Here is a 22,209-nt window from a genome sequence, read left to right as displayed (position 1 = left end):
ATTGCCAACTGCTCTACACCTGACATTGCTATGCTAAGATGGATTGTATATGTTAAATCTCTCAACCCCGAATTAAAGCATATTGCAGGAAAGGCGAATCCAGTTGCTGACATGCTATGACGTTGTCGAAGGGTTTTCGAAAACAAAGTCGCATCCACAAAGGACCTTGACGAATTTCAAGATAGAAGATCAATCAAGCAAATAAGCAAGTTGAGAAAATGATGCGAAGACACTGTTTTATTTCTGCTAATAACTAATACAAGGTTCAAGACGAAGAAACCCAAGCGACCTCTGCGCATACAAAAATAATAAATAAATATCAAGCGCTTTAATAAATAAGCGCGACAAAATATAGGCGCCATGCCTAAGATACGCGCCCATCAAAATTTGATGATAATTTGAATACACGCTATCCTCCAATGCTTCCCATTGCCACTGTTGCTTGCTCTACACATCAACTGAAGCATTCACAATTGTTAGAAAAATAATACAATTAAACCAACAAGAGTGAATACCTAGCAGTCTTCAGCTACAAAAATAAATTGGATAGAAATCAATCCTAACCTTAATTTATTACGAGTGCACACTCAAAACTCATAAACGTTTATTAATTTAAATATGTATTTTGCGGAATCACCCGCTATGGAATCATCCACTTACACATTAAATTAACAAAACACCCGAAAAGGATAGGCGTCCCCATCGACTTCTCGCACAAAGAATCCACTTTGTGTATGATCCCCGGTAATAAAATTTTACGGAATCCACCGCAAAACCTCACGGAATCCACCGTGGAATATGCCTCCTAGCATTAGTATAGAACCAGAAGCTTATCGCATCTAGTCAAAGTCCAGAAAAGCCTCAACATTCCATGCTGTCCATAATCAGTAATTGCTAGTAATCAAATGGCAAACCTTGGTGAAAACCATGGTGTTTATCTACAATACACAGCCTTATCAACCTCTGCAGGTATGGATAAAAGCCAGATGCCCCTCATCTACTTTGCTTGTAGCAAATACCATATCTCCACATCACAACGATAGAAACACTTCTGTTTGATGCATATGAGTTCCTAACATTTGCTTAGCATGGTAAGAAAGCCAAAACTTGAGTGGGGTGCAAAGGCACAACCCTCTATGCTTCCAGTTTGCACCTATGTGTACATGGTTCCACAACAGGTACAAAAACAAACTCCCACATTGTCTCTCTCCTTGCCAGGGCACATATTTATTAACCAACGTTTTCTTCATCCCATTGTAAATCAATAAATCATACTCTGACCAATAGCGATGCATCATCAGAACTGGCCACACAACAAATAGTGTTGCATCAACTGATGAATCATCGGATCCAGGATACATCAACCACGATCATGAGTCCATTGACCACCATGAGGGACGCAGTTGATCAGGACACACTGACCATCATCATGAGTCCATCAAACAAGATTGTGGACACAATTGATTGCGATTACGAGGCGTCAGAACTGGATCTTGGATCAACACATCTTTCTCAGGCAAAGTGGACTGAGAGACCTCCTTATGCTCTGCTAGGTTCTTCTTCCCCATTCGAGCTTCCTTTCGATTACAATATTGCAGCACTTTTGTCTCCTTCTGAAATATTAATGTTTGATTGCCTTTCTCCTTCAGACTCAAGGATCTGAGCTCATTTCCTCCTCTTAGCTTCTACTTGCATTTCCATAGCTTGTCGGACACCAAGATGTGGTGATATATCCTTTATCTCATAGCGCAAGCGTTGAAGACCCCATGCTGTGGCAGCTGAATTGATTGCTTCCTTCCACTGTAATCTCAAAAGCTTCTCGATCTGATCCAAGTCTCTCCTCCCCGATGATTTCCTTCACAATCACCTGTTCCTTCCACAATAGCTCCCTCCCCTGTTTCCCCGTTTTCTGCTTTTTCTTTTCCCAGGTGGCCTACAACAACTCCCTTTTTTTTAACAGAAAATCAGCCCCCTTTTTTATCAGAAAAGCGGCCTTCTCCCCTACAGAAAACTAGCGTAGCTCCCTATAGTTACCATCATTGGCTAAATATAGCTTGGGCCTTATCAGAAGAATGTGCTTGTTATAGAAAAGCACAGTGCAGTTGTACTGCACTCCATCATATACAACAGGCATGCCAATGGTGCATAAAATGCCATTAGTGAGATCCGACAACAGAATGTCCCTTAGGCACTTCCATAGCATCGAGGTCCATAGTTGCAGCTACAACCTCGACATCTCCTAAAGAGAACTAGGATCCCTGAGCAAGAATGTCCCCATTGATTGCAATACATGCACAACCATCATAGTAGAGCCGACCACCATCACAGCCTTGTTGATTTGAATATGCATACACATCACCCACTCTGCCTGTGGCAGCTCTTATTAATTCAAGGCACTTGTCTAACTTTCTGAGTTGATGATGTCTTCCACTCCCATCAACTATAAGCATTAGTTTTTGATGCTTTGTACCCCTCTCCACTATAGTGCCCACGCAGAACAAAAATGTAAACACAATGACTAAGTATGTACAAAGTAACAAATGTCACACATACAACTTTTTGGTGGATTCCACATCTCGGATGCGCAGTAGTACGACATCGCTGCTTGACTAGTGCTGCGTCTGGCGTCATAGGTATGTTGTGAGTCATGACACTCGGATCTACCCCCTTAAGCTCGTCTAAGGACCAGGAGAGCACGTCTATGTACTCTCGCAAGAGAGCGACGAGACTCATTTCTTCTTCCTCAGTCAAGTCATCGGCAATGAATACCGGTTGGGGTGTTTCCCCTTCTTGAGCTAGATTCATCTCTTTGACCTTGGCTGGTCCCTCAATTGGTTCGCTTGTTTGCCCTTGATGCTTGGCACCTAACAGAACTACTACCCTATCCCCTTTTGTGAATTTCGTAAATCATTTAGGGAGGTCTTGCAGTTTTCGTTGTTCTTCCATTTGTGTATCCCTGGGTTGTTTTCCCTTTTTCTGCCTCAATCATTTGCATCTCAGGTGGATGGGTAGATCCCACTTCGTGCATCTAGCCGTAGGCGGTCTAGGGATTTTTGGATCACTATCCGAACTAATCTCCCCACCATCGCTAGAAGAGGTGGTCTCCCCTAGTGGGCGCAGTTCGGACGGCGACTTTGTCATAAGCACTGATGTTGTTCCCGGCTAGGCTAGGCCTGCTTGCCCAAGATCTATGGCCTCTATGCATTCCAACCAGGCACAGCCGCATTCCATGCGCATGACTCCTTGCTTTATCCTGAAGATACTCTTTTTCTGCGGCTTGGAGTCTGCTCATATTTGCTCTATTTCTTGCCCCTCTGTGTCATATTCCACAGTGTCTACCTCGCCCTTGCTTTCTTCACTGAAGGATTGGCAGTCTTCATATTCATCGTGAGAGTCTTCTCTGTCAGACTACTCGTCGTCTCCTAGGGCTTGGTATATCTCTTGTCGTTGGTCAGGAACTAGGGCCCAGTTATACATGAGGTTTAAGTCATGCACTCTGGTCCATTGCCACTTGGATTCACCTAGGAGATCTTGGAGTGGTTTGAAGTTGGCCACTGGATTGCCAGCTAGTTTGTCCGTTAAGTATTCCAGTGTCTCCTAAAGTTCCCTTTTGCTGGTTGGGGCTTGGAAGTTGATAGGTTTAGGTTTCCCCTGAAGGGTTCCTGCCATCATGCAAACTGGTGCGGAGGGTGTGTCGTTAGACTTGCCACTTGTTTTGATGGCTCGCTCACATGCCTCATGATCAGAGATGGCAGGTCGATTGTAGCAAGAACGTGCATCCAATCCCACTCATCCTCTGGGGGACATGGGATATACTTGGTCAAGGGCCCATAGGACTTCTTAACCCGAGTGTTACCCCTAAGCATAGTAGAGATGGCATCTAAGTCGATTGGTGAGGTCTCCCAAGTGTCCATCTCTATTATCACAGCGTCCGTTCTATTGCCAAGGAAGATCAAGCCGTTACCCCAATCTTTGATGACTCTAGCATTCCGCATCCAAGGTCGGCCTAATAGGATATCGTAGTCCACTCCCTTCATGACTATAAAGTCCACAGATAATTGGATACCTGCGATCTTCACTGGCCAATTCTTAAGCACCCCGAATGGCTTGACTCTCATACCATTTGCTAATGTGACATTAAACTTAGCAGTTTCAACAGGTGGGTTTCCCCAAGTCTGAAGCACTGCGTGGCTAAGCACACTAACCCCAGCTCCTCTTTCCATGATCCCCCTTTCTCGTTGCATCGCCTAGGGCTAGAACTGGTAAGACCGCATGCATCTGGAAACCTTCCCAAAAGGCATTGACGTGTAAGGATTTAGGCATACAGTGCAGCGTCAAGCTCGGTATTTGCATCTCTGCATCATGGTCACAAAGGTCTGTCGTGCCATGCTCTCGTGACCCTTCAACCCACTGCTTAAGCTCTTGCCATAGGGTGGGGTGCTGCCTAAGCAGATCTCCCAGGCTAAGTGTTACCGGGGTAGTCACCAATGTGGTCAACTGGAGATCGTTGGGTGCTCCTCTCTCTCCTAACCTGGATCGTCCTGACCAGTGGCCGTGACTGAACCGCGGCCCTGTAGCACCTAGGCTTGGCCTTCGTGGCACTGCTTGTGGTGTAATTTCTTCTCCCGACTTTGGTTGAGGAGGTGAGCTTGGGGCGCTTATGCTGGAGAGGTCATTGATTTCATCCTCTAGGATGGGCTCAGCGTCTTTTAGATGCTCTTGAGCCTCCTTCACCCATTCCTTCACTTTTTCTATGGCCTCTAACTATCGCTTCAGATGCGGGTATTCCCCTACCTTAGCGCTTTTCTTTTCGGCCGTCTTAGGGGCTGAAGTCTCTACCTCTGCGTCAGAGACCTTCTTTCCAGTAGGCAGAGTTGTAGCACTCTCCATTTTTAGTGCGATTTTAGCTTCCGACCTCTTTTTCTTCCGCCTGCGACTTTTCTTCCCTATTGATGCTGCATCAAGGTTGCTAGGTCCTGGTAGTGTGCCTTGTCTGGGTGCGTGTCATGACCTGTAACAGAATAGGTGTTGCCTCCCAGTCGAGGTTCTCGACTCCAAATAGCTCCAATGGGACAGATGGTATGTTGGCTGAGCTAGAAGACGGCTTTCGCTTTGGGCAATCGATGAAGAGATGGGTGATTCTGCACTCAGCACACCTTTGGTCAGCCTTGTCTCTATTTTGCTGCTCCCTTTTAGGGCAGCGTGCTGAGACATGACCTGGGTGACCACAAGTCCAACAGGTGATTGGATCCTGCGTTTGCCCTCCTAGGCCTCTACCTCGTCCTCTCCCTAATGCCATCACCGATACGGGGCGATAATCCAGGAGGACAGTGTTGCCCTCATTGTCATGCGAGACGTAAGGGCATATGTAGGCTTCTTCCTCATTTGGTTCTTCCACATAGTGGACTAGAGCATCGCTTGGTGGATGGGTCACATAAGGACCAGGTGGTCTAGGTATGCCAGTAGGGTTCATGTCCATCCTAGGAACAGCTGGCTTAATGTTGTTAGGCAAAGGAAGGGCCAATGGGGCTCCCCTTCCGAAGAATGGCTGCAGTCTGGTTGCTAGGTAAGGCTGGCCGTAGGGTTGCGAATACGAAAGTCTTCTTGGTAATCTACAATGCGCAACGTCATGACCGAACCTACCGCAGTTAGCACAAGGTCTTGACCTAGGGTCTTGACACTCGACTGGCAAGTGGTTTCCACAACAGTACATGCATTGGACGTGTGGGCGTGTTGATCGTCTCAACATGTCTTGCAACCGAGCTAACTCCATCTTTACATCAGCCAAGTCTTGGTTCGTCTCGGTGGCCTTCCCCTTATCTTGGGATGATGGAACCGATCGCTCACTAGAGGTTGATGCTCTCTCTGAGCTTCGCGAGTTGGTCTCTTCTAGGTTCGCGCTCCTCGAGCTCTGCTCCTTCAGCTGATCATCGACTCTAATGGCTCCATCAAAAACTCTAGCTAGCGCATCTCGTTGCAAGCTCGAATTGCTTGCCAAAGCCTTATATAACTCCTCATCTCAGATTTTGCTTATGAATATAGTAGAAATTGCTCTTTCAGTCGGTCACTCACCCATAGGCATTCTCTTAAAGAGACTCCTCACATGGGTTACGCAGTCGCGAATATCCTCATTCTCTTTCTGCTTGACGTTCATCAAGCGCACTAGCAGATTGTCAGAGTATCCAGGCTCGGCAAATCTCTTAATGAAGAGATCCTTGAGGCCACTGAAGTTGGCTCGTTCTACGGCATCTAGGCTTGTATACCAAGTTCTCCCCTTGTCACCTAAGTAGAGCCCAAACGCTTGAGAGCGTTGAGTCAGGTTGTTGAGGCCGTTGGCTTCGCAGACTTGTTCAAACTGCTCTACAAAGCTATATGGATCGTCATGGGGTTGGTATTTGTTGAGTTACTTGGCAACGATGGGTATTTTAGACTGCTCTTTGAGCCTTGGTTCGCTTCTAATCTTGCGAGCAGAGATATCACTAGTGCTACATCACTATGTCACTAGTGCTACAGCACTCTGCTTTGCTGCCGTGTTATCTAACAGCCACTTCATGAGAAGCTTGCTCCATGTCAAGTCTCCTTCTAGGGCTCTCTCGTGATCTGTTCGATTTCTTCCTGCTAGGTTCAGTACTCGCTGCACCTCACGCAACTCTGTGCTTTGCCTTTGGCTCCTAGCCTGCTGGTCCCTATTGTATTCGACTATGCTTTGCAAAGCCTTGCGGGCTAGTTTCCTCTCTTCTTCTAGGTCTGTGATGATAGTGTCTGCCGTCATGCCGCGGTGCTTGTACCGGGCGAGTGCATTGTACCCGCTGACTAGCTGCTGAATAGCCTCCGGGAAGATGTTCAAGTCGAGTTCCTCAATAGACCTATGGTCTGAGCCTTCGTCTGCCATAGTCGCGTTGTCGGGTTCCGCCAAGCTGTTGATCAGGGTGAGTGGATTTGTCAAATCCACGTCGTTGACGCCACCTGCTTGGTCCTACCTCGCGCGTTGACGGTTTGTCTACGTCTTGGGTCCTCTCCTACTGATGGGTTCCTTGAGTGGTTTATCTAAGTGAGTTCCTTCACTTATTGAATGCAATCCTCAATTTATTGTCACTCAACGTGCGTGTCACCCCTAGTGCACTTGTGCTCAACTAGGCTTTCAATTTCTTTTAGTGCATTCAAGTGCGGAAATTCAAGGTGAGTGCAGCAAACAACCTCGAAGCATCTTATGCACTCTCACTTGTTTTGGGCCTGATAGGCTTGTTGGTCAATTTTCTGGCCGCCTTGACATGGTTCAGGGTCTTTCTAGTATGTTGCCTCGTTTATTCTTGGTCAATCAAGTTTTAACTGCTCAGCGCTTTGCGTCTAGGTCTCTGGGTCTCGCTGCTATCTACTTCAAGCTACCAAGCGGATGTCCCTACGATTCCGTCTATTCCAAGTGCCAGAATCGACTTCTGAGCAGCATCAGAAGGACTTTTGACAGTTTGCGTTGCAACCGGGTCAGGTCAAATTTCTGAGAATTTGATAAAAATTTTCACTCGGCCCAACTGGTCCGAATTGCAGGGTCCGAGTGGGTCACTCGGACGGGACGAAGCGCATTTGGGACTTGGACAGGGTAGGCTCGGACGGACTGAGGAGCGGACTCGGATGAAGTCACTCGGACAGATTGGCTCGGACGGTCCGAGGAGCAGACTCAGATGAAGTCACTCGGATAGATTGGCTCGGACGGGCCGAGTGGTCAATTCGGATGAGGTCACTCGGATGGGCTGAGGCAATTGGGCTGAGGGTTGAGTTTGACACGTGGCAGAGGGCCGAATTGGTCGATGGTCCAAATGGTCTACTTGGATGGGCCGAGCAGGTCTGGCCGAGGGCCGATTAGGATTTCGGGCCGAGTGGCCTGAGAGAAATAGGGGCGAGGGTCGATTTTGGGACTCGACCCAAAAGTGACCATTCGGATGAGCCGAGCACGGTGCACATCGACAGCGAGAGTTTGATTTCGATCGTTCCTTGCGATTTACTCAATCGTATCAAGCACAAACCTCCAAATCCTATCTAAGGGGGTAGGGGAAGGGATTCATATACCTGGATAGAGTGGTGGGCTCGTCGATGGTGCGATCGGATCGAATTGAGTGATAGCTCTCTTTCTCTCTCTCTCTCTCTCTCTCTCTCACTAAAATGGTCACAAATGAGTTCTACCTTGGCCTCTTGGCTCTTATGCCTCTTCCCGGGTATGGTGTTTATGCCCCCAATCACTCACTTGCCAATCTTAGGCATCACAAGCGAGCTTTTTGCCAAGTTTTGCATGATTTTTGCCCTGCTTTGCCCTGTTTCGAAACAGTAAACCCTACCCTTTTTCGGTTCGATTTCATAACTCTAACTTGCGCTAAATGCAACAAAGATCAAAGGCAAAAAACTGAAATAGATTCTCCATGCTTTCCAATTATCAAACAACCAAAATATCCCAAAATACTTACTTGTTTTGAAGATCAAAAACACCCAAACTTCCTACCTATCTCAAGCTCTGTTTCGGGGATGAATCCCTTACTTCGATGCTCGATATGAGACGCGCAAGTGCTCAAGCTTGAATCCATTGGTCCTGGCAACGGAACCAAAATGTGGGAGCCTTCGCTCAACTGCCAAGACCCACGGACTGCTCATTGTTTCAAGCGTTCCAAGCGAGCTCTAATGGCTATCTCTCACCTAGCCGATCCTATGAGTGTAGTGAGCTTACCTTGATGCAGATACGAGTTGCCTCCTCTCTCACACACACCGGTAGCTCCACGATCCTAGATGCGAGCTCAAGCATCCTCAAGCCCCCTCCACCTCCAAGCTCCATCCTCCATAGTCGTGCGCACAAGAGAAGAGAAGAGAAGAGAAGAGAAGAGAAGAGAAGAGAAGAGAAGAGAAGAGAAGAGAAGAGAAGAGAAGAGAAGAGAAGAGAAGAGAAGAGAAGAGAAGAGAAGAGGAGATGGCGAAGAGCTTCACCCTCTTGGTCCCTCACTCTCACACACTCACTCCCTCACACTCTCACACTCCCTCTCTCAAGAGCACACACAAGCAAGAAGATGAGGAGAAGAAAAGAAGAAGAAGACTCTTGTTGCCACACACCAAAAGAATGAGCTCTCATTCACTTTTTGAACTTTATATATACAAACCCTAAAATCCCATGGGCACCCATCCCTTTTTTACATGACCGGCCCTTGTGGCAATGTCTTTTTTCCATTTCCCTCTTTAGCCTTATGCCTCTAGCCTACACCCGTCTAGTATTTTACAATTGGCACAGGAGGGAGCCTGACGCTCTTTTACAAGAGTTTTCCGAGTTTTTTGAGGCGCCCTTCATTTAAAATTGTGCTTTTTTCCCCGGCTTGGTTTTGGAGGTCACCTACGTGTCTTTGCTCTTTTTCCATGTTTTTTTCTACTTTTTTCTTCCTTTTTCCGACATCTCGACCTGGGGCCATCTCGACTTGGGGTTAACATGAGGAAAAGTCTTTGAGGAAACTTGTTATGGATAGACAGATATCCCTTTTGATGAAGGTCAAGCTTTCTTCAAGGGTTGGGGCATTTACGTTGTAGATTAGAGGGAAGTCATATCTACCATGTACCTTTCGGTTGAAGTAAATTCCAATTCTTGTCGAGAAGGGCACGTAGGTAGAATCATCCCGTTCATATGGTAGGGTGTTGCAAAAATCCATTCAAGCCTTTAAGTTAAGAGTCTCATATGTTTATGTGCCACCTAGGCTGAGCCTTATATATCTCGACCCTCCAGGGTACCTATACCATCTTATGTTCTCGGTAATCTATAGGTTCTTGCTGCCACCTCATGGGGTATCTCATCCGTTCCTCTAGCCATATCCTTCCTAGCCTTGCTGAAATCTTAATGATATTCACCACTGCCCTTGGAGATAGCACTCTTTCCAATGCACAAGGGAAGGTGAAGGAGAACTCAAAGAAGTGGCCATGGTTTTCCCATATTGCTCCCACACTACAAGTTCTTAGTCCCAATTGATAGGGTCACCTCATTTCCACCATCCATTCACATGGCAAAACTTCCTTCCCTTACTCTTCTAGCTATACTTGTGACTACATAGGGGGGGCTTGGTTCCTGCACTTTTTCTTTCTCTTGTTGGTCTTGTTCAAAATTGGGTCCTTCTTCTTTAATTGGCTTATTGGCTCTTGTTGAGGTAGCCACACTTGCTACTCTCTAGCTCCCCAAGCCCTAGCAAGGCCATTTTCTATGAGGTTAAGCTAGCTGAGATTAGATGGGCTCCTTGCTTCTCTAATCCCAAGCTGGTGCTAGGCTTGGGTGCCTTGGCATGAAGTCCATGTTGCAGCACACTCTTGGCTAGTTCTAGCTTTCTTTTTACTTCTTCCAATTTTTCTTCTTCACTTGATTGCATGACATTCAACATTGTGCTCAAAATTGCACGTTGTTTCTCTAGCAACAACACAAAGCCACAGCTTTGGTCTTCACAAAGAGGCATTCACTCTTGGAATGGGCCAGCCTATAAGCTAAGTCTTTGACTCTGTCTTTGTTGTTGGCTACCTACTCCTCTGCTTTCTCTTTCATATACTCTAGCCCTTTATTTTGGTACCAGGCTAGGGTGATGATCACTTGCTCATGTTCCCACCACAATATGTGCATTTGTTACTTCTCTTGATTTTTGCATTCCACTTGTTCCCTCAATATGGCTTGCTTGTGGAGAGCGGCTTGAAATTGGTTGTGCAGCTCTACCAGCTTCTTGGTGGTCTGCTCATCTCTTTGGGTCTTGCTACCTGCACCTTTATCCTTACCTCTTCAACTCCCTTTATTTCTAGCTCTAGACAAATGTTTTCCCTCAAGTTGAAGATGCACATGTTCTCTAGGGAAATGCAATTCTCTATTTCTTCATTGTATAGTTCCTTTAGGCTCTCTTCTCCTTCCCTTTCCTTCAAGGCCTCTTTCAATGCAATCATTTCCCCATTTATGATGGTCATCACCCTCATCAACTCTGTTGCTGGCCCCTTTTTTCATAGTTTTTCATGCACTCTTATTCAAGCCTCTTCGATTCCTCCTCCTTCCTTTGCAGCTCTCTATTTTCTTCAAAGATGGATCGGGTTCCTCTTATGGGGATTTAAGAGTGATCTTTTTTCTCCCCCCTATCTCAACAACTTTGAGCCTTGCTCCTCATTGATTGTCCTCTCACTCGAGGTTCCTTGCTATTTGAGAGGGTGGTGGGTCTTATTTTCATTAGTAGCTCTTTCCTTATTGTCTTGGTGTTCCTTGTGAAATTCAACCTCTCCATGTTCTCCTGTTGCTAAAAGTGAGATAGTCGGGCTTGCTGGGGTGGGGAAGTGGTACTTCTCTTAGATAAGTAATGGCTTCAAGGTCTTCTCTACTACTTCTCTTTCCACTTCCCCCAGAGTCTCTTGAATGATGGCTATTAATACTCCCCAAAAGCCTATAGTGAAAGCCTTAGAAGCAAGGTTTTTCCTCTTTGACTCCATTGTGGTATCCAGAGACTCCTCTCCTATTGTCCTTGGTACTATGGCTAGTACCTTTGTTGATGCCTATATTGTCTTCCAAATGTAGGCATTTCAATTTACATTGTCTAGGGTTGTACAAGGCTCTCCAAGTAATGGAAGGCCTATTCTATTCATGAGAGTGTTATATCTTTGGCTTGAGAAGAGAGTATGGACCATTTTTGCCTATAACCAGATGGTGGGATTAGGAATGTTAGCCAGGTTGATCCCATCATTTGTGTAGATCTTGTTTTTCCCCATTCCCAACATCCCATATGCATCCCTCTTTGGCCTTTTCTTTGGCTTCTCTACTAATCCTAGGGCCTCAATTAACTTCCACTCGTCTAGAGCTTTCTCCGCATGATGGTTATCGTGCTTTTGTTCCTTGGGACATCAAAAGTTCTCAAGAATTCTGTACACTTACTGTGATGGATGTTGTGCCCCACTTTTTCCAGGTATTTGGCAAGATTACAGCATTCTATCATGTGTGTCACTATCTCCTCGGATGTCACCAATCCTTTTAGATTGTGTACATTGCAATATTTTAATTGATTGAATGTTCATATTTACATGGCTATTTTATATCTTCTGTGCTCCTCCTCCAAGAAGGGTAGCCTATTGGCCTTATCCTATTGATCTACTGTTTAGGTTCCTATCACCACACAATAGTCCACAATTAGTTCTCTTTAAAGGGCATCTCTTGCACAAAAGGTAAAATGACTAGAAAGTTTAGTATTCAATGATGAAGTATATAACCCGTAGACTGAGAATTCTCACACCAATCAATCCACATATTTTTACACATTCATTCTTTCCTTTAAAATTTAATTTATATTTTGAGTATTTATCCATTTTCCATTTTTATCCCCTCCCCCTTGGAAAAGATGAAAATCCTTCCTAGGATTCTAGAAATCAAGGTATATGGGCATTTAGTGTGTGTGTGGTGTGCCTCATTTCTCAAGAGCCAGTAGTAAAACTTGGGGTTATACTCTAGAGTCACATAACGATCCATATCCTATATGGGTGAATGTCTACTTGCATGATATAAGTTAATAAATTAGTCAAGATGTCATTGGAGTTGAGTCAACTTGCAAATTGGAGTTTCTCCTCTATTAGAATCTTATCCAAGTATGGGTGAAGCATGATATTGTCTTCAAATGGTTGATTTCTAGTTATTGCTGACACTCTAAATGAGGTTGGGCCGCATAGGTCTGGTCATACTTGAAAGTCTCGATGGTACATCATTTCTCTACATTGGTCATGATTTGACAACCTTCTTGAGCCCATGAAAGGCGCAAATTATACCACTTATGTATAAAACTGGACTCGGACTCAACTAGTCATTGGAGATTAGAAAGTTCTTGTGATGGCATGGGAATTTTGCTTTTCTTATAGGAGGTGATTAAGCATTTGCTTACAGTCTCTTCTCATGAAAGTTCATTGTCAATCATTTCATATGCAATTGTGGAAGTCTTAGTGAAGATGAACTTGAATTCTTCCCAAGAACACAGTAAGAAACGTACTCAAATGGAAAAATTTGCTAACTTCTAGCAAACAATGTGAAAGTTGAATCTAGTCCTTGAACACGGTAAGAACAATTGCTCATGGACTCTTAGTTGAGCTTTGGGTCAATAGACCATTTGAGCACTCAAGGATTGAGCACCTTCCTTTTGAATTTTCTCCTCCCCTATTTCAGTTGACATTTCTAAAGCTCGATTTTGGGGTGTGAGATTGAGGATCATACATAGCACTTTAGAGTTTAGGCAGCCATAGCAAGGTGTTACCCCAAATAGTATCCTTGGGTGTGTAGCAAGGCCTTTGGAACCCACAGATGCTTAGTCAATTATGAACTAAAGGAGCTCGAACTCCACCTTTTAGACCTAGAATTTGAGGCATGAAAACTATGCATTCCCAAAATGATTGACGTTTGTGAGATTGTAGTCTATGCTTAGGGACCCACTTGAGTGTTTGGACCATAGCCTTGGGTGGGGTTCCTAGATAAGCTAAGAAGGTACCATGGGAGTACATTGTGATGTACTACCTCTCTCCTTAGGGTTGACACTAGGTTTTGCTACTTGTGGCACTACTCATTTGTTTCCTTGAGTCCAGTGATGGTGGCAACCCTCATGTTCATTGGTGGTTCTATCATCATAGATCATGAAGTGGATATGACGAAGGGTAATACTTTCTAATGCAGCTTCTGTTGAAGAAATCTATGCCCTATCCTTCTAGGGTTTCAAGTTTCACATTCCATGTTCTACTGATATTGTGAACCTTGAAAGGTCCCAATCCCCTCAACTTCATTTTCTGCATGTGTCTCTTGAAAGAGTACATCAATACTAGGTCTCCTCATCCAAAGTCTTGTTATTTGACATGTTTGTCAAACCCAATATTGCATCATGTCTTTTTTCATATTAGAGCATAAGTTGCAATGAGACGACTTTTAGATAGACATTTCATCTCTACCAACCAACTTTTCCATGCTTCTTGGCTCTCCCGTCTCTCCTTGAACCAAGTGCAGCATGAATGCGCTTCGACCCTGACGTTTCTGTGTAAAGTAGTTCGACGCTAGTTGCCGTTCTAGGAATTTGACCACTAGGAAAACCCTTATTCAGGTCGGTCCTAAGTGGGAACAGTCGGAATGCTTTGGCTTCATGGCAAATTCGGGAGGACCTAGATCGCAAACCCCGTGACATTCCGTTATCGTACTGCTATGCATCCGAGGTGTGAAATCCACCAAAAAGTTGTGTGTGTGACATTTGTTACTTTGTACATACTTAGTCGTTGTGTTTACATTTTTTTTCTGCGTGCGAGTATAGTGGAGAGAAGTTTGGAAGCATAGTGATGGATATGTTTGGGAAGTTTGGATCAGTTTCAGAAGCACTAGAAGATCGATTACCATCTACCTTGGATCTTGCAATGGAGGTTTCTACAATTGAAAAGTTAAGGGCTGCAATAGAGGTCATTAAGGAAGAACAAACAGTCCTCTTCAGAGAAGCTCCACTGAATTCCAATTCCCTCTTTTAGGATGTGTTTTCATAAAGCCAGCTGCATATAAGATTCTTATCTAATGCAAATGCTTGGTAGACTAAAGGTATATATTCAATCAGATAGCTATAGTTAGCCAGAGGAAGTGGCATTAGCCACATATAGCACTTGCTTTGTAGAGTCAACGAAGATGGATGTGGTACTTTACAGATTCTTTTTGAGAAGTCCAAGCCAGACATGCAGTCCAATCATTCTATACCCAACAAAGTTATTGTTGACTGTACAGCAAGTGCTGATGTAACCAAGCATTATTACTCATGAATCCGGCAGGGGATTTATGTTATTACTCCAAACAAGAAAGCTAAATCAGGGCCCCTACTCAGTACCTGTGCTTAAAAGCTCTACAACGGAAGTCTTACACACATTACTTCTATGAAGTGACAGTTGGTGCAGGGCTTCCCATCATCAGCACATTAAGAAACCTTCTAGAAATTGGTGATAAAAATTCATCGAATAGAAGGAATATTTAGCGGCATTGATCTTAAAAAGTGGAAGGAGCTACTTAAGGGAGCCTCGGGAAGGAAAAGCCACGGATGGCTATTTTGAAAGGAGGCTTTTTGGGGGGAAAAAGTCCTGTAGATGGTGACGAGGGAGAAGACGATGGGACAGATGGTGATGAGAAATAAGACGATGAAGATGGAGAAGAAGAATCCGTCTTCTAGGCAATTGCTCTTCTGGACAATCGTGTGACTCTCAACCGAGACTACAGCCTCCAAGTGGAGATCAATGTGGGCGACGAAAGCCTTAAATAATTGGAAAAGGAGCAAGACTGTACTCGGAGCTGATCGAGTCAAGGCCTGCAAATACGAGGACAAGGCGGCTTCTTCCGCATCCCGAGATGCCAATTGCCACCTTAGAAAGCGGAGAAGAGGACTGATAAGGATGAAAAATACGATGATCGAATAATGGAGAATGCTACTGAAAAAGAAGCTCATTGAATATCGGTTTAACCTGAGGAATGGATATCAGTTCGATGCGGAGGTTGTTTATGGAGACACAGATTCAGTTATGGTGCAATTTGGTGTGTTAGCAGTAGATGAAGCTATGAAGCTTGAGCGAGAAGCTGCAGAATTTATTAGTGCAACTTTTACAAAGGTTTTGGAGGCGAAGGCAACTTGATTTTGCATCTCTATATCCTTCTATAATGATGGCATATAACCTTTGCTATTGTACACTGGTCTGATCAGAAGATCTGAACAAGTCGAATCTTGAACTAGAAAATGTTACGAAAACACCCTCTGGTGAGACATTTGTCAAGCCCAGCCTGGAAAAGTATGATTTACACAGGGAATTCTCCCTGAGATTCTTGAAGAGCTTTTGGCTGCTCACAAACGAGCGAAAGCAGATTTGAAGGAAGCAACAGATCCTTTGGAAAAGGCTGTCTTGGATGAAAGACAAAAACTGAAAATTCAGTTTGGAAAACAGGAAGAGGATCGACTTGCTGGAGCTCTAACTACGCTAATTCAGCAGTCGATTCAGTACTGTGTGGTAGAGGGACATCCAAAAGAGGCCTACTATAAGCTTCATCTTTGGATTTGACAAAGAAGTCGATGCTTTGATGGAGCACCATGATCTCAGAATTGCGATAGAGAATAGAGGGAAACGCTCTCTGTGAAGGGCTATGGAGGCTGTGGGTTCCACGTCACTCAGCACATTATAGATTACAGAGGAGGAGTCGGCCATCGAAGAACGGCGAAGAGGAAGCCACAACCAGTGCTCTCATCATCGAGGATTGATTTGTGAAGCGAAATTACTGAGCCTCGAGGCATTGCAGGAGGATAAATCAAAGGTTCTGATTCAATTAATGAAGGTTCCACTCAGAGTGCATAACTTCCAGTGGCAAGGAGTTTGAGCTGTTGATGCAAAGGCCTTACACAATTGTATATTTCCACTCTGCGGTATCATTGAAAATGCAACCAGAATTAGACCAGATGAAGTGACTTCAGCAACTATTGGGCCATAAACATAGAAAGAATTTGCAAGCAATTTATGTTCTCCATCCTATAGCGGGTTTGAAGGCCACAGTTTTGGGATTACAGCTATTTGTAGAGCCAGAGGTTTAGAGAAAGGTGGTTTATGTGAAAAGACTCTTTTAGTTATTCAAGTGTGCGTCCAGGGAGCAGCTTACAATCCTAGACTTTGTTTTCCATCATGATCTTGAGGTGAATGCAACAAGGGAGATGACGATCATGTTCAGAAGATAAAACAAAACTTGTGTTCTGACCTGGGTATTTAAGATCAAATGGACTTGCACATAAATGTGTCCTACATAGAGCTAGTGGAACTGTTGGGAGGAGTAAAAACTGGTTTGCATGCTGATGTTGCATGAGCTCTGTTTTAAGCTCTTTTGGAGTGGAAGAGCTTGAGTTGCTTTTTCAGAAAATTCAGAATGTTGTTGTTGCCAAAGAAGAGGAAGGAACTGATTTTCAAATGCAGAAAAGAGAACCTCATAAGAGCTTTCGTTTTTGTCTGATTACAAGCACCGGCTTCAAGTAACACTTGACAATATTCACCAGTGGAAAGAGGCTGTTAACTGTTGGAAAGATATTGTTACTTGGTTTCATTTTCTCATCTTGCTCATTTGCTTGATTGATCTTCTATCCTGAAGTTATTCAAAGGCCTCTGTGGTCGCGACTTTGCTTTTGAAATCCTTTGACATCTTTGGTGAACCCGACGTGAAAGCGTCGCATAAATTTCAGGATGGGAGATACTTCAGCATCAGTTTCAGCCTCTTCTACAATTCCTGCTTTGTCCTCTACTTTGACTCCATCATTGACTGTTGCTTCAAGTACTTCAACGGATGATTTAAAGCAGATTTTGCAGAATATGTCTATGTATATGCAACTTCAAAATCAGCAGACACAATTGTAAATGCAGCAGCAGCAGCAATTGCATCAACAACAGTTGTCTCAGCAAAGGCAACTATATTCGAAGCAGGAGAATGCAATCAGCGCGACTAAGGCGATTGAAGCATTTGAGAATGAGAAGAAGCTATTTGATGGCCGTAATGTTTCAGCTTATTTGAAGACGTATGAGATCAAGATGGGATTTTTTGGAGTACCAACTGGACTTATGAGTAAGTATTTAATTTGTCTTGTCAAACCTGCCTTGAGGGCAAAAGTGACTGATCTTTTTATTCAAAATTCGCATTGGAAAGATTTTAAGAAGGCCCTGAAAGAAGAGTATTTCCTTGAGGACTTTGGGATGGCTACACGGCGGTCATTCCGAGAGTGGGTCTACATGCCAAACAAAGGTCTAGCTGCTTCAGAGTTGATACGAGAATTTGAAGAGAGGTATAGTCAGCTTGATGCCATTGAACAAAGAGCATTGGATGTTGAGAAAGTTGAGCTTTTCTTGCAAGCTACAGATCCTACTCTTCAGGAAGAATTAGGAGAGCTTCTTGAGGATCGCACGAAGCCTATGGGTCTTAAAACGGATTGGCAAGATGCCCAGGATGCAGTCTCGACTTTAACCAAGAGGAGGATATGGAAGACCCGCCTACAGAATGGATCTATGACACCGACGCCATCTTCTACTCCTATGCCTGCTTCTATCCATGTTATTTCTTCTCTTCCTCAGCCAGTTTCTTGGCCTATGCCAGTGCCTACTGTTTCTACTCCTCCTGTTCCTCCTGTTCCAAGACGGATGCTGGCTCCTTCTGCTCCAAAACCATCCGCTCCGTCGGTGCCTTCCTCTCTTGATGACATAATCAAAGGCATAACGGATTTGACACTGGAGTCAGTTAAAGCAGAATTGGTGGGAAAATTGAAAGAGCAGTTTGCTTCGACTGCGTCTACTATTTCTTCTAGTGCTCCTACTACACCTAGGAGTGCTCCTAATGCACCTAGGAGAGATCGAAGATGTATTTGGTGTGATAGTATGGACCATCAGCATTGCATGGATTGTGAATCTTTTCAGGATGCAAGGAGGAAGAATTTGGTATTTTGGGGACAAGATGGTAAGATCTGGTTGACTGAAATAGGAGCTCTGCTTGCTACCAATTTTGGGAAAGGCGGAATGAAGAAATTAGTGGATGACATGGCTGCGCGTACTTCTTATATGGCAGCTAGAGGAGATGCTTCTACATATGGAGTCCAGATTAAGAAAGGATCTGAGAATCAGTCAACATTATGGACTTATGCTATAGAGACGGCAAACAAGGGAAAAATTCAGCAAACTGTTTTGACTAGTGCAGGCTCTAGCATCAGATCTGAGACAGGTTGGGATTCGCCTGTTGACAGGTACACTATTTATGCCTACTTGGCTAAGTCTCAGGGAGCAGATGTACTTGTTGAGGAGAAGCGTAAGAGGGATGAAGAAAATCAAAATGCAGCTAAAAAGACTAGAGGGGGTGAGTTTGTTACTCCACCTACTGCAGGACCATCTTTGAGACCAGGGCCAGAACGACAGATGGAAGATGCTCAAAAGAAAGAAAAGAGGCAAGAGCCTAGAGAGAGAAAGTAACCAGGGTCTAGATTGATGTCCGATATTGAGACATCTACGGACATGAAGAAAATCTTTAATGACAAGATACTTGGCAGTGAGGTGACTTTTACTATTTCTGAGGTTTTGGGCATCTTGAAAAGAGAGTTTCAAGATTAGTTTCAAGAGGTCCTGAAGAGGAAAAGACATGCATTGCCTACTACTGATACACAGGGAGTTTTGATTAGGGAGTTGGATGAGGATGAGGATGAGGTTATGGTTGAGAATGCTTCTATTTTTCCACAGATAGAGAAGAGAGTTCAGGCTATGCATTATGCTGAAACTGATGAGCCTGTCTTAATACCGACTACTTTTCACGGAGTCATTGGGCTAGGGCAACTACAGAAACGATGGTGAAAATTGGAGAGAAACAGGTGCCTTATGTTGCTTTGGTAGATCATGGTTCAGAGATTAATCTCATAGTTCATGGAGTTTATGAAAGTAATAGATGGCTTATGGATGTAGAGCATGGGTGGCGTATGAGAGCTGCCAACAACACTGTAGGTGATTTGTATGCTGCATGTCCCAGTGTCAGGGTTTCTATTGGAGACATAGAGGAGGATTTACATTTGTTTGTGTAGGATTCATGCTCTTATCCCATAATTCTTAGATAGCCATTCATCACAGAGATGCGCATGGAAACAAAGGTAATGGATGATGGATCTGCTTATGCACGGATTTGCAGTAAAGATGGCATGAGAGCAGTTCAGTTTATGACTCTGTGTGTGAACCATGTTAGAGACAGGGATACTCTTAGAGATGCGCCTTTGCCCACTGTGAGAGATTCGGGTTTTCATTAGGTACCGCTGTTTCGCGAGACGACGGTGGTATAGAGCAAAGGAGATTGGAGTTCTCACCTCCTGGCAGCAGTGTTTTCTCCTCCAGTTTTGTTGGAATTTCAGCAAACAGTTCGATGAGTTATCAGAAGATTTCTAAGTTGCCTAGAGTTGCCAGGTAGTACATATGCAGGAAGGAGAAAATTTTGAAAAATGTAGGTATTTTAGAGGATGATGAGCATATAGATGGGATGTATGAAAGTATGATTTGTGCAGATACGATGACAGAAATGGAAAATATGCTGAAAACTGATATGCAAAGTTGTCATAGTAATGTATCAGTGCAATCCCTGAACATATTTCATGAAATTGCAAATTTTGTGTCACAGATAGAGTCAGAGGCTGAGGTGACTCAGCAAAAAGTGTTGAGTGCTGAAGAAATTTAGCAAACAGAGTTTCTGGCTGATTATGATCAGCTTACAGAGACACAGAGGGCTGAAAACTTTAAGCCAACAGAGTTTACTACCGAAATATTTCAACATCCAGAGTTTAGGGCTGTTCCTATGCAGTCCATAGAGCAGAGGGCTGAGGATATTCAGCCACCAGAGTGCAGAATTGCTGATTTACAGCAAGATTTGAGTAATGCAGAGGATCATAACGAAGCCAAGGTTGACACGAAATACAAGACTGTGGATAAGAAGGTGGATGCTATAGGCAAGATTACAGAGTATTGTTCTACCACTTCAGAGGTACATAGATTCATTGGAGCTTGTGTGTTTTACATGATTTGGATACCCCATTTTGCACACATAGCAGATTGTTTATATGAGCTGTTTCAAAAGGGGCAGAAAGTTTTTTGGGATGAGAGCCACACTAGAGCCATGCAAAAATTGAGAAAGTTTTTGCAGATTCTTTGGAAGATGGTGAAAAGATGGTTTGGACCGTATATAGTCAGACATGTCTTTGATAATGCAACATATGAGCTGACAGAATTGGATGGGACAGTGCTTAGAGTGCCTATTGCAGGAAAAAGAATCAAGATTTTCAAGAAAAGAGATGATGAGGATTATGCATTGGAAGAATTTGCAAGAGAAGAGCAACGAGAAGAAACTCCACCAGAAGAGACAGATGATATGACAGATAATCTTGCTGATAACCCGGAAATACACAATGAAGAGATTGATCTATTCATGGATCTTGATGATAATGATCATGGGTAGTTTGCCCATCTGGAGGATGCGCAGGATCAGAGGGGGTGGATGTCGTACTGCTGCGCATCCGAGGTGTGAAATCCACCAAAAAGTTGTGTTTGTGACATTTGTTACTTTGTACATACTTAGTCGTTGTGTTTACATTTTTTTCTGCGTGCGAGTATAGTGGAGAGAAGTTTGGAAGCATAGTGATGGATATGTTTGGGAAGTTTGGATCAGTTTCAGAAGCACTAGAAGATCGATTACCATCTACCTTGGATCTTGCAATGGAGGTTTCTACAGTTGAAAAGTTAAGGGCTGCAATAGAGGTCATTAAGGAAGAACAAACAGTCCTCTTCATAGAAGCTCCACTGAATTCCAATTCCCTCTTTCAGGATGTGTTTTCACAAAGGCAGTTGCATATAAGATTCTTATCTAATGCAAATGCTTGGTGGACTAAAGGTATATATTCAATCAGATAGCTACAGTTAGCCAGAGGAAGTGGCATTAGCCACATATAGCACTTGCTTTGTAGAGTCAATGAAGATGGATGTGGTACTTTACAGATTCTTTTTGAGAAGTCCAAGCCAGGCATGCAGTCCAATCATTCTATACCCAACAAAGTTATTGTTGACTGTACAGCAAGTGCTGATGTAACCAAGCATTATTACTCATGAATCCGGTAGGGGATTTATGTTATTACACCAAACAAGAAAGCTAAATCAAGGCCCCTACTCAGTACATGTGCTTAAAAGCTCTACAACGGCAGTCTTACACACATTACTTCTATGAAGTGACAGTTGGTGCAGGGCTTCCCATCATCAGCACGTTAAGAAACCATCTAGAAATTGGTGATAAAAATTCATCGAATAGAAGGAATATTTAGCGGCATTGATCTTAAAAAGTGGAAGGAGCTACTTAAGGAGCCTCGGGAAGGAAAAGCCACGGATGGCTATTTTGAAAGGAGGCTTTTTGGGGGGGAAAAAGTCCTGTAGATGGTGACGAGGGAGAAGACGATGGGACAGATGGTGATGAGAAAGAAGACGATGAAGATGGAGAAGAAGACTCTGTCTTCTAGGCAATTGCTCTTCTGGACAATGGTGTCACTCTCAACCGAGACTACAGCCTCCAAGTGGAGATCAACGTGGGCGACAAAAGCCTTAATTGTGCGGAAGATGCTTATTAAAGAGGACGACGAGACCAGCATGGCTGGATGACATAATTGGGAAAGG

The sequence above is a fragment of the Lygodium microphyllum genome, chromosome 30, assembly GCF_053477565.2.
Source record: "Lygodium microphyllum isolate KBCC chromosome 30, Lygodium_microphyllum_v1.1.10, whole genome shotgun sequence".
Classification (NCBI taxonomy): Eukaryota; Viridiplantae; Streptophyta; class Polypodiopsida; order Schizaeales; family Lygodiaceae; genus Lygodium; species Lygodium microphyllum.
This window is presented reverse-complemented; position numbering follows the sequence as displayed.